Consider the following 13,157-nt stretch of genomic DNA (forward strand, 5'->3'; position numbering starts at 1 on the left):
TATTAATAGGTCCCAATTTCCTCTTTGACTCTACAGTTTAGCAGTTCTCACAATGAAAACTCTATCAATAACATTCACTCATAATCATTCACTGAAAATAGCTAAAACCTAAAGAAAAAAAAAACCTAAGAAAGCCATTTGTTTAGTCTTCTTATAGTCTTCTCACATCATTATATATTTTATGCAATGTAATTCATAAATCACTGATTTCCTGATTAGATTTTCCCAATTCAATCGTTATCAGCAAGGAGCATTTATGGCCATGCATGTTTCACTCTTTCAAATATAAGTATCAAGACCTGTTGTGTGCCAGGTGAACTGTGAAAGGAACTAGGAGAATGGGGTTTTTTCTCAGGGCTTATTTCCTTTCTCCCTAAAAGTACAGCTCTTTCCCATGGTACATGGCAGAAATTTATTGCTGCTCTTGAAGAAAACCATATACAGCAGTCATAGCACATTGCTTTGCTCCTCTTCCACCAAATGAAACAGCTCTCAGATTTGAAATCCTACATATTCCTGCTCAATTTAAATTCTGTGACAATGGGCCAGGCAAGGTGGCTCATGCCTCTAATCCCAGCACTTTGTGAGGTCAAGGTGGGCGGATTGCTTGAGGCCAGGAGTTCGAGACCAACCTGGTCAACACGGCGAAAACCCACCCCTACTAAAAAATACAAAAAGTAGCTAAGCATGGTGGTATGCACCTGTAATCCCAGCTACTTAAGAGGCTGAGGTGGGAGAATTGCTTGAACCTGGGACGCCGAGGTTGCAGTAAGCCGAAATCATGTCACTGCACTCCAGTTTGGGCAACAGAGCAAGACTCCATCTCAAAAAATAAAAAAAAAAAGTCTGTGGCCAGAAGTTCAAGGCAGGAAATTAAGGTATCGGCTATACCTGTAGTTGCTTGCTATTATCCACGAGTCAAATAAAACTTAACAGAATACTGTACTACAGAAAGTATAAGAGCCGCATGAGCAAGTAATGGTGAATAGATGTTTTTGGGGACTTCTGCATACATGAATATTTCCACAGCTGCAGAACCAACTACTGCAGAAGTACTTGCTGTGCGCAACATCTACAATTTAGTAAAGCTGGAAAGAATTTTATTTTTGTAAAAACTAAATGGGGTGTGGCTCATTTTCTTGCCAAAGGGCTATTTTATTCCAAGACACTGGTGTCTGCTGACCTTCATTTGTAGGCTGAGCAATGTTCTATTTAAGTAACATTAACTCATAGTGGGCTCTTTTTTGGTATGCAATAATTATTGCAAAGAAATAACAATGTTTAAATGAGATTTGTTCTTAGTTTAGATTTGATTATATTGGGTTATAAGTGAATGTCTTTGTTCACACAAGGTTTATATTTAGAAATTATTTTATGCTGAGAAAAAAGGCCGTATTTAAATTCATTTTCTTTTTCTTTCTTTTTTTTGAGACAGAGTCTCACTCTTGTCACCCAGGCTGGAGTGCAATCTCGGCTCACTGCAACCTCTGCCTCCTGGGTTCAAGCAATTCTCTCACCTCAGCCTCCCAAACAGCTGGGATTACTTGCGCTTGCCACCACACCCAGCTAAGTTTTGTATTTTTAGTAGAGATGGAGTTTCACCATGTTGGCCAGGCTGGTCTCGAACTCCTGACTGCAGGTGATCCACCTGCCTCGGCCCCCCCAAAGTGCTGGGATTACTGGCATGAGCCACCGTGCACGGCCTAAATTTATTTTCTACATCTATGAATACTTTTAGGTTTCGTAAGAACCAAGATTACTTTTGTGTCTTTCTGTTCTACTAGACTGCAGGAGTATCTTACCCATCTTTGCAGCCCTAGCACCTAATAGTCTGCATTAAACTTATGGTAGTTGAATGAATAATGAAACCATTCCACAAATAGACTAATTAAGCAATTGTGCATGTTAGTATTTTTGGTTAACTATTACTTCATCTGTAGTTTGTACCATCTTAATATATACTTAAGAACTTTCGGCACGTTTAAAAGTTTCCTTGAGTTTTACATCTATTTACCAATGGTCTATAAGCGTTCTTTTATACAACACTTACAGTTTTAAGATACTTATTAACCTTCCCTTCATCTTCACACAAATCTCTGGTTAGAGAATTTTTCCCCTTCTGCTAGCACCTACTAGATATATTCTAGCTTGCTTTTTAAAATTTATTTTCTATTTTTATTTTTTTTTAAATAGAGACAAGGTCTTAATATCTTACCCAGGTTGGTTCTGAACTCCTGGGCTCAAGCAATCCTCCTGCCTCAGCCTCCCAAAGTGCTGAAATTACAGGTGTGAGCCACCATGCCCAGTCGCTAGTTTGCTTTTTATCTGAGCGTCAACTAAAGCTGGAACACCTTGTTTGAGGATAAAATACTGAATGCATGGGTTGGCTTATATTTTTAAACATGTAAATCTGTCAATATTACTTTTCTGTTAGTTATACTTAATGATAATTTGGCTCTATTTGCTTTTTGATTACCACAGGACAAAATATAAAATTGTAATTATTCATACCCACTTGTAAAAATGATTCAACTGTAGCTTTACAATGGAGACCCACAAACTGCTCAAAATATTTTCTCGATGTGTCAATAGCCTTCATCATTTCCTGGTTTTGCTTTTGAAAATTTCCACTAGATAAAATAATGGGCATCATAAATATGTTTCAGATTCACCCATTTTTAAAGGCTACATGTCATCATGAAAACATATTGGTTTACTTTATAACCCTTTGCCATTCTCAGCATTTTAAGTTTTCAATAATATATTTTCTCTTTGCCCCTACTTTTTTTTTCCTCCTCCACAAGTCAGGTATCAACACTACTTATTACCTTTCATTCTGATTTAAGCTATATTCGTTAGTGGCCTTGAGTTTATAATGGTGTCTGTAATTTACTGAGCCATGTTTCCAATTTTCCTTTGAAGGTGAGTTCTTTTCTTCTTTTCCTTCCTTCCTTCCTTCCTTTTCTTTTCTTTTTTTTTTCTTCTTCTTTTTTTTTTTCCCAGAGTCTTGCTCTGTCACCCAGGCTGCAGTGAAGTGGCACGATCTTGGCTCACTGCAGCTTCCACCTCCCAGGCTTGAGGGATTCTTGTGCCTCAGCCTCCCAAGTAGCTGGGAACATAGGCATGGGCCACCACCCCTGGCTAATTTTTGTATATTTAGTAGAGACAGGGTTTTGCTATGTTGGCCAGGCTGGTTTCGAACTCCTGAGCTGACGTGATTTGCCCATCTTGGCCTCCCAAAGTGTTGGGATTACAGGCGTGAGCCACTGTGCCCGGCCTTGGCTAGTTCGTCACATATCCTCACAAAAGAATAAATTAAATGGCTGGGTGCGGTGGCTCACGCTTGTAATCCCAACACTTTGGGAGACCAAGGTGGGTGATCACGAGGTCAGGAGATTGAGACAATCCTGGCTAACATGGTGAAACCGTGTCTCTACTAAAATACAAAAAATTAGCAGAGCATGGTGGTGGGCACCTGTAGTCCCAGCTACTCGGGAGGCTGAGGCAGGAGAATCGTGTGAACCTGGGAGTCGGAGGTTGCAATGAGCTGAGATCGCGCCACTGCACTCCAGACTGGACAACAGAGTCAGACTCCGTTTCAAAAAAGAAAGAATAAATTAAATGATAAACAGGTTTCTGAACTAAGTGAAGAAGTTTCTTCAACCTGAAACATGGTTAGAATCCTTCACATTCACAATGGAAAACAGTAAAAAGGAGTGTTTTCCCAACACCATTAAAGAAAACACAAAAACTCCCACTAATTTCTAAAATCTTGCCAGACTGGGCAACATGGGGAAATCCCATCTCTACTAAAAAACAAACTACAAAAATAGGTTAACCAGGCATGGTAGTACATGCCTGTAATTCCAGCTACTCGGGAGGCTGAGGCACAAGGATCGCTTGAGCCCCAGGAAGTCAAGGTTGCAGTGAGCTGAGATCGCACAGTTGCACTCCAGCCTGGGCGACAAAGCAAGACTCTGTCAAAAAAAAAAAAACAAAAACAAAAGGGAAGGTGCTCAAATTAGAGAAAAAGAGGTAGATATAGATACCTGACAAAAATCATCTAAGGCAACATTAATCAACCTGTAATTGAAAATACTTATTGAGCACCTAATATATGCTAGTTGCTTTATAAGTGTTTTCATATAATTATAAGAACAAAGTGAAAAGTGAGTGGATTATCTTCATTTTCTACATGGGGAATTGAGGTTCAGAAGAGTTAAGAAACCTCCTCAATGCCACAGAGATATAAAATGGGAGAGCTGGCCCGGGTGTGGTGGCTCATGCTTATAATCTCAGCACTTTGGGAGGCCGAGGCAGGTGGATCACGAGGTCAGGAGTTCAATACCAGCCTGGCCAAGATGGTGAAACCTCATCTCTACTAAAAATACAAAAATTAGCATGGTTGCAGGAGCCTATAATCCCAGCTACTCATGAGGCTGAGGTACAAGAATCGCTTGAACCTGGGGGACGGAGGTTGCAGTAAGCCGTGATTGTGCCACTGCACTCCAGCCTGGGCGACAGAGTGAGGCTCTGTCTCAAAATAAATAAATAAATAAATGTGAGAGCTATTGGAACTCATACTTTATGCTAAAATCCATTCCGACTATGCAACATAGCATGTACATGATCCCCCTGAAAAGAAAAGAAAGGTAGTGAGAAAGTGTTGTTGGGTCAGAGGAACCTTCCAAGTCACTTCTGGGTCATAATGGAATTACCAGACCAACAAAGTCCTTGGTGAGTGAGGCTAGTGAACTGGAGGAAAGAGAAAAACACCAGGGAAGGGTCTGTGAAATGGCATGGGTTAAGTTTCAGGAGGGATATGTAATGGACAATGAGCCATTTAAATACACAAAATATTTGTGAATTCAAGTGCTTGTAATGTAAGGAATCTCCATATACTGAAAACAGGCACAAATTAAGTGTCGGCATCAGAATTTTTACTACTATTGGACCTATGTTTAGTTATATTATTTAAGCAACCTGAATGAAATGTAAAACTCTTAGTTTAACTGTAGTTTATTGAGTAATATCAAAGTACCTTAAGAAACTAATAGCCTGAGATAAAAGGGCATATCAGCAAATAGTCATTTAGCCAACAACAGGATTAAATGTTTCTTTAGGATACTGAATGCTCATGGGCACAAATAAGCTTTGTATACTTGAACTGAGTTTTATAATAATATGAAACATGAAGGCTTCTTAAAAACAAACGTGTCTCCCTTCCCCCATTAACAGTTCCGTTTCAAAAAACAGAACTTCCTATGATTGTACACGGCACAGGATTCTACCTCATCCTGCTTTGCACCTGCTAACTAGATCAGAGAAAACCAAAATACTTCCAAGACATATACTTTACCTAAACAAGTTCCAGTTTAGAGTCACATATGATACAATACACTATATAAAGAATTGCCTTTTCTTTTCTTTCTTTTTTGAAACAGAGTCTTGCTCTGTTGTCCAGGCTGGAGTGTAGTGGCGCAATCTTGGCTCACTGCAACCTCCACCTCCTGGGTTCAAGTGATTCTCCTGCCTCAGCCTCCCGAGTAGCTGGGATTACAGGCGTGTGCCAACATGCTCAGCTAATTCTTTTGTATTTTTAGTACAAACAGAGTTTTGCCATGTTGGCCAGGCTGGTCTCGAACTCCTGACCTCAAGTGATCTGCCTGCCTTGGCCTCCCAACGTGTTGAGATTACAGAACTGAGCCACCACACCTAGCCTTCTTTTTTTAAATGCCACTGAAATCAAGGCTATCTTTTCGTTTAAGCCAATATTTAAATTTCAGAGACCATCAAAGGAATTCATCTTTAAAACAATCTTGGTGACTTCTCTTCTAAGAAATAATGACAGAGTGCAAAATCATGTTCGATCAAGAATTTTTTTTTTTTTTTTTTTTTTGAGGCGGAGTCTCGCTCTGTCGCCCAGGCTGGAGTGCAGTGGCCGGATCTCAGCTCACTGCAAGCTCCGCCTCCCGGGTTTACGCCATTCTCCTGCCTCAGCCTTCCGAGTAGCTGGGACCACAGGCACCCGCCACCTCGCCCGGCTAGTTTTTTATACTTTTTTAGTAGAGACGGGGTTCACCGGGTTAGCCAGGATGGTCTCGATCTCCTGACCTTGTGATTCGCCCGTCTCGGCCTCCCAAAGTGCTGGGATTACAGGCTTGAGCCACCGCGCCCGGCCCGATCAAGAATGTTTACTGAAGCATTATCTATAAGATATGGAAACAAATGTCCAACAACTTGGAATTAGTGAAATAAATGATGAAATAGTCATTATATAAAATATAGTGCAGTGATTTTAAACTTTTTTTATTTTAAACATTTTTTAAAATATTTGATCACTTGGAAACATGTTTATAATGTAATAAATGAAAAGAATGGGATATAGTGTTATTCCAATTTTTAAAGATGTCTCTTTCTACATATAAAATAAACATAAAAATATGAGCATTTTCAATTATACTTACCTTGAATTTTTCTAATCCAAAGCAAAGTAATTGAAAACATCTTTAAAGTACACACTACGTAAGACACTTTCCCAGTAGATTAATTCGTATGTATTGAATATTATAGCAATAGGATGTGCCCTAGGGACAATTTCGTATAATTTTCACCTCTGAGCAAATTCTTTGCACCCTATAATGGTAATTCTTCCTGATGTGAAACACAAGCCCCAAAATATTAAAATGAACAATAAGAAATGGTAAAAATGGGAACATTCAAGCAAGTTAAGAAATACAGGAAAAAAGCTTGAAAATTACATTCATCTGTGAATGAAAGCGTTATTTTCAGTGTCAACAGCAGAATATCAATCTGAGTGCAACACCATGTAATTAGGGCTTATAATGCGGAACACAATAATATGAATATTCAAAACTATTATATGGCCCTAACAAATTTTATTTTACAGAAAGTAAAAACTTTATATTATATTTATATATCACATAAAACTTTATATAATATACATATACACACATAAGTGTATATATACTCATGTGTGTGTATGAATATCACAGCTTAAGGGAATCAGACTTGTATTTTCAATGAACTGGACAGAGTATGAATGGGCGACAGAGTGAAAACCTGACTCAAAAAACAAAAAAAGAAGAAAAGAAAAGAAAATCCAAGTTAATAGCTTTGAGGGTGTTAATTTTTCAACTTAACTTCCCACATTTTCTGGTTTCTTTTTTTTTTTTTTCTTTTGAGGCGGGGTCTCACTCAGTCGCCCAGGCTTGGAGTGCAATGGCGCGATTTCGGCTTACTGTAACCTCCGCTTCCCAGGCTCAAGCAATCCTCCCACCTCAGCCTCTCGGGTAGCTGGGACTACAAGCCCATGCCACCGTGCTTGGCTAATTTTTTGTATTTTAGTAGACGGGGTTTCACCACTTTGGCTAGGCTGGTCTCCTGGCCTGAAGTGATCCACCCACCTCGGCCTCCCAAAGTGTTGGGATGACAGCTGTGAGCCACCGTGCCAGGCCATTTTCTGTGTTATTCATGGCATGCTACTTAAATGTATAGATTCTCTCTTCCACTATGCAGTTTCCCATACCTGCATGTTGTCCTCCTTTAGACTGCAATTATGAGGAGGAAAAATTTGATTTTTTATGAGGTTTTTTTACATGAAACCTCCCATTTTGGGCAATCACAAAACTAAAAATGAGGTATGGTAAGCCAATGGACTCTGTAACAATTACCATTGAAAACCAAAATTCTACTCAGTAGTCAGTTAAAAAGGGGAAAAACATCACCCAATTAATGGCTTTAACGGGCCACTTTGCACAATATTTGAGGTAAGAAATAGAAGAAAGTATCACATGGGCTGAGCGCGGTAGCTCATGCCTGTAATCCTAGCACTTCGGGAGGCCAAGGCGGACAGATCACAAGGTCAGGAGTTCTAGACCAGCCTGACCAACATGGTGAAAGCTTGTTTCTACTAAAAATACAAAAGTTAGCCGGGCGTGGTGGTACGCGCCTGTAATCCCAGGTACTCAGGAGACTGAGGCACAAGAATCACTTGAACCCGGGAGGCAGAGGTTGCAGTAAGCCGAGATCACGACATTGCATTCCAGCCTGGGCGACAGAGTGAGACTCCATCTCAAAATAATAATAAGAAGAAGAAGAAGAAGAAAGTATCACATGTACGTTTTTATTCTATTGTTATCAACCTATTCTCTTATTTTTCACTATAATATGTCTGGCTTTATTTTTCCTTTGCTTGTAAAAATTGGATGGCTGGAGAACTTTTATAGACAAAGAAAAATGTGGCAAGACTTACGTGATGAGAACCCTGCCATTTCTATAAACTCTTGTTAAAGCTTTAGTGTTTCTGTGATATACTGCTTCAGTACTTTGAATTTATACAGCACCTGTCTACTTAAAAGCCGAAGCTTCACGTTTCTCACTTATCCTTTCACCATGCCTGTGAAATACATAGATTGGAATCACATGGCTTAAAAATAAAGTGAAACCCAGATATGACCACAGAAAATTTCAACGATTTACTTAAGATAATCTATCTGTCCAGACTGCAAAGGACTAAAAGACCCTAAATTCTATGCTCAATGCTTTTCCAATAAACAACACTACCATCCTTATTATCATATAAATTTCTAAACTTTTAAGAAAATGTAAGGTTTCTCATATTATAAAATCAGTAGGCTTAATGCACCAAAAATCGCTGTCAAGGAATTATATAAATGGCACCTCTTTATTTTAAAGAACTAACATTAGTCATGGAATAACCCACTGAATCAGTTTCCTGAATAGTCATCAATTTGCCAACAAAGTATTTAGCTTGGATCAATGCAATTGCGTCAAAGTTTGAAAAGTCAACTGATAACTGAAATAAGCCAGATTATGAATATTTGAAAAAATAAAACCCAGCAAACCAAAAAGCTTGAGCAATCCTCTCTTTTTATAAACAAAAGCATGAATGGTGTCTGGCACATGTATGTATTCAATTAGTTATCAATATAATAATTTTAAATGACTTTCTGAAGGTCAAATTATGAGTCAATGGCAGAGCCCTATCTAGAATCTAGTTCCTCTGAGGGCAAGTTCAACGAAATTAGTATTTTCATTTTCATATACTAACAATGCTTCTTCATCCCTAAAACAGTTTATACTTACTAATATTTACCTTTCAAGTGTCAAGACTAAGGCAAAATTTGGTATTACTACATTTATCATGAATCTTTTGAAATTGTCTCACCTCCATAACTAAAATAAATTGGCCCAAGTATGATCAGATCTTCTCCTAAGACTGACATTTCACGATTAGACTGTTTCCATAACTTTAACCAAAGCACTCTCATAACTAAAATCAGCTAGTCATGACCACTGGTATATAAAAGAGCTTCCAACATTGTAATGTATCAAAAAAGCTTTGAAACCTCCAACACACTGAATATACATTACATGGTATATCACTGTCTAGAATAATACAGACTCAAAACATGACCCAGCTGACTTCTTCTAAATAAGTTGTATTATTTTCACAGATCAAAAATTTTGCCTTCTGGATCACTCTTCACCAAAAGAAAAATTGTCATATGACCAAAGACAACATAATTCTAAAAACAGATACCCCATGTTGTCATGTATTGAGAGATATTCATTTTCAAATTTTATTTATACCAGCTACTTTCGGAATCTGTACCAAACAGCAAAAAAGAAACAAACAGTTCGGCTTATACATTCCACATAGATTATGCTAGATCAAACACAATAGCAAACTCATGAATTTATCATATGTGCTAAGAACACTGTCAGTACATTTCATGAAAATCCAAGTAGAAATAATGCCTAAAACATAATATGGGATAATGGCAAATGGACTTTCTTCTTGTACCCTCTCAGTGTCACCAAAAGAACCACTTTGGTGCTCAAGCACCATGGCCAAGTTGCCCTTTTCTTTTCAGTAACAGGTTTCTGTTCGCCCGGGAGAAAAATCTCAGTGGGTTTCTGATAGTGCCCTGGATACTGACATTCTGCCAGTATAAATAGTCACAGTCAAAGTCTAATGTGCGTGTAACCACTTGTAGAAGAGGCTTAATCTCACCCAAATTATTACTCACTGGTTACAATTAATCCTTCTACCCAAAATGCAATAAGCCTAGTCATTTTTATCAATTGAATCTAAATGGTTACATCAGACTAGAGACTTTGGACTTCAATGTTGATCGTCTGTATGAAGTCAAGGCAAAACATCATTTACTTATTAATAGTTCCCCACCTCAGGTAAAGTAAGGGGTTGCTATCTGCTAGATCTAACAGTAAAAATTGAGAATTTTACTCCCAGCCCCCTAATTTCAATAAGAATTTGGACTCATTAGATCATACCACCAAAAAAGGACGTCAGCAATATTGGGGGATGGTGTTCAATGAGTAGGCATCCCAAGACAATGAAAAACTGTGGATTACAGCCTAGCGATGATTCTGTTTGGACATGATTTCACAATACTTAAAAAAGAACTTATCCCCCTACCACTTTAACCTGGTTGAGTGGTAATAACTCGCTTTTTTTGAGGTTAAACATTTATTATTTCAATCTAAAATTATATTATCACCTCACTTCCACTAGAGGGGTCTATCTACCAGTGTACTTAACTCTAGTAACTCAGGTGCACCTTAAATCCATTTCCAGCTAATCTGTGCCACAAAGCTAGCCTTGGGATCAGAACTATGTGCTTTAAGGTTGTTCTAGTTTTCGGGCTCAGAAACGGATGAACAGCAAGAAAATGGAGTGCTGCAGTCATTCAGAGGCTGCTGCAGGAGACAAAGGGTTTTTGGCAAAAGAATACAAAGTCAGAATCTCTTAAATATCTTCTGCCCTAGTTGTTTCCAAGGCTGAATACGCATCAACCAGGTCAGTCCTTCCTTCCTTCCTTCCTTCCTTCCTTCCTTCCTTCCTTCCTTCCTTCCCTCCCTCCCTCCTTCCTTCCTTCCAGATAAGCAAAGCTTTTAAACTCTTGACCTCAGAGGCTCCTCTTCTATACTCTGTAATATATAATCTGAATAGCCAAATTGCCACGTTTTCCAGCAGCAACCTTAACTTGGGCCACTTGGGCGGGTGTAGGTCAATATGGGAAAGTCGTTTCAGTGTCCTCTCATTATTCTACCAAACCACTGACAGGCAAAAACCCAACCAACTCGATGTATCAAATTTACTATCCACAGTTTTTGTGCATGATTTCTAATCTAATTAATTCAAAACCACAAATAATTGGTTAATTTTAGTCAAGAGGTTATCTACCACCTTTAAGTAGATGCCTAAAATAGGGAACAGTTTAATTAAAATATAGGCCAGACCAAGGAAGATGAACAGAGCCTTACTTTTTAACACCATCTTGTGGGATATAGCTTCAAATCTAGCATTCAGGGACAAAATGAGGCATGAGTAAAAGGATGACTTCCCTAGAAAATAATTAGTAAGATTTTTTTTAATTTAGAAAAACCATGAGATTGAAGAACACAGGAGATACATGTCCCAACTCACATATATTTCAATCCTTTATTTTAAAAACAGCTCCTGTTTTTGTTTTGGATAAAAGCTGAGCACCAAATTCCCTTTCTGGTCCCCTCATCCAAAATCCTAGTAGAATTCCTTGATTAGAAGCTAGTTCACACTTCTCCCGACTTTTTTTTTCAAACGTAGAGGTGGTTTTTGGAATATGGGCCTCAACCATTACATTCCAGCTTTAACGTAAAAAGACGTCATGTGACCACCACATCAGAGACTTGGGGCACGTGATTCCAATTGGTATGTGTGGGGCTCCAGCCACTTTGCTGGAATTCACCATAAACTGCATCTCGAGGATCAAGTTTAGCCTCCCCAGTCCATTGTGACATCCAGCAAAGTGGAGTAAGTGCTGGCTCCTCAATAGTTTTTACTTTTCCCTACATTTTCTACCTACTGTTAGCCAGGCTCTCTTCCCTCCTCCCCATCCCTCTTAACAGGCCGGGCGCCCCCAGCATCCCGTCTGTCTGATGCTAAATGGTGAGGCTCTCCAACCCACTTAGCTCCAAGCTCAACCTTTTGCAAAAGCTCAACCTTCTGCACCCATGGGGATATCGTGGTGCTTAGGTGAAAGGCAAGGAGCATCACATAAGGCTAGAGTCAGATGCCATTCACCCCCACTCCACCTCCCGGGCTGGGATCATCTTACGTCCCGGAGCCCGGCGGTCGGAACCGCCAGCACACTGGAGCAGCGACTGCGGCAGCAACTTTGGGACTGGCGAGAAGCCAGGGCGGGGGTGGTCGGCGTCCCCGGGCTTCTCATTAGAGCGCTTAAGTACTGCGGGTGGAGAAAAGTAAACACAGGCAAGTGCAGCTGTGCGGGGAAAGGCTGGGGGTGGGGGGCGCATATTACCTCCCTCCCGTCGCCCCTTCGGCTCTCCCTCTCCAAGAGTCGGAGAGGTCCGGGACTGCCGCCGCCCCGACCGCGCGCCTGGGGCCGCAGAGCCAAAGGAGCTGAAAAAAGGACAGGGGATGTGGGGACAGGGGAGAAGGGAAAGGTACTGCCCCACTGGCCCAGAGATGTTCTCCTACTGAAAGGAAAAAAAAGTGCTTACTCATAGGGAGATGAGGTGCGATCGCGACGCTCTCGCTAAGGACGAGGGAAGCAAGCAGAAGGCAGGCAACCCAAACCTCGTTCCTTCCTTCAGCCACGGCCCCCCCTCTCCAGAGCCCCAGGGTCGGCTTAAGCCAGCCAGGTCACCCGAGGCTGGCCTGTGGGAGCTGGAGGAGCAGCAGGCTGCTGGCTCCGGGATTTCCTGAGTCCGGGCGGGAGGGGAGGGGTATGGCAGTAGCTGGAGAAGGACGACAGAGGGAAGTTGTGCGCTCCTTTTCCACTTCGGGGCCGCAGCCGCGGAGGGGAATCAGGGCAAGGTTGGCGTCTAGCCTTCCAGCCCACGACTGGCAACAAGTTAAGAGTAACTAGTAAGAAAGAACCACTTAATACAGTGAAGAGCAGAAAACGTGTTTGCGGCGGGTGCTGGTAGGGAAACTCCCCGTCACTCCCACACCCATTTCGGTAGCGACCGATCGCCCGGGCACCCGAGGGCTCCAACTGAAATTTCTCCGACCTCCCTCTCCCCCAACCCCCGCCCCGCGGTGCGAGGCACGTTCCTGCTGAGCTTAATCGAGATGCTCTCCC

At 40.8% G+C, this 13,157-nt stretch overlaps 1 protein-coding gene across 2 annotated transcripts in view; it reads right to left on the minus strand.

Annotated features, from left to right (window-relative positions):
* Window positions 1-13,157, minus strand: part of PLS3 (plastin 3) — an 88,918-nt gene that overhangs the window by 75,556 nt on the left and 205 nt on the right. The window lies entirely within an intron of this gene.

The sequence above is a fragment of the Trachypithecus francoisi genome, unplaced genomic scaffold (assembly GCF_009764315.1).
Source record: "Trachypithecus francoisi isolate TF-2019V2 unplaced genomic scaffold, Tfra_2.0 Lachesis_group6, whole genome shotgun sequence".
Taxonomy (NCBI): domain Eukaryota; kingdom Metazoa; phylum Chordata; class Mammalia; order Primates; family Cercopithecidae; genus Trachypithecus; species Trachypithecus francoisi.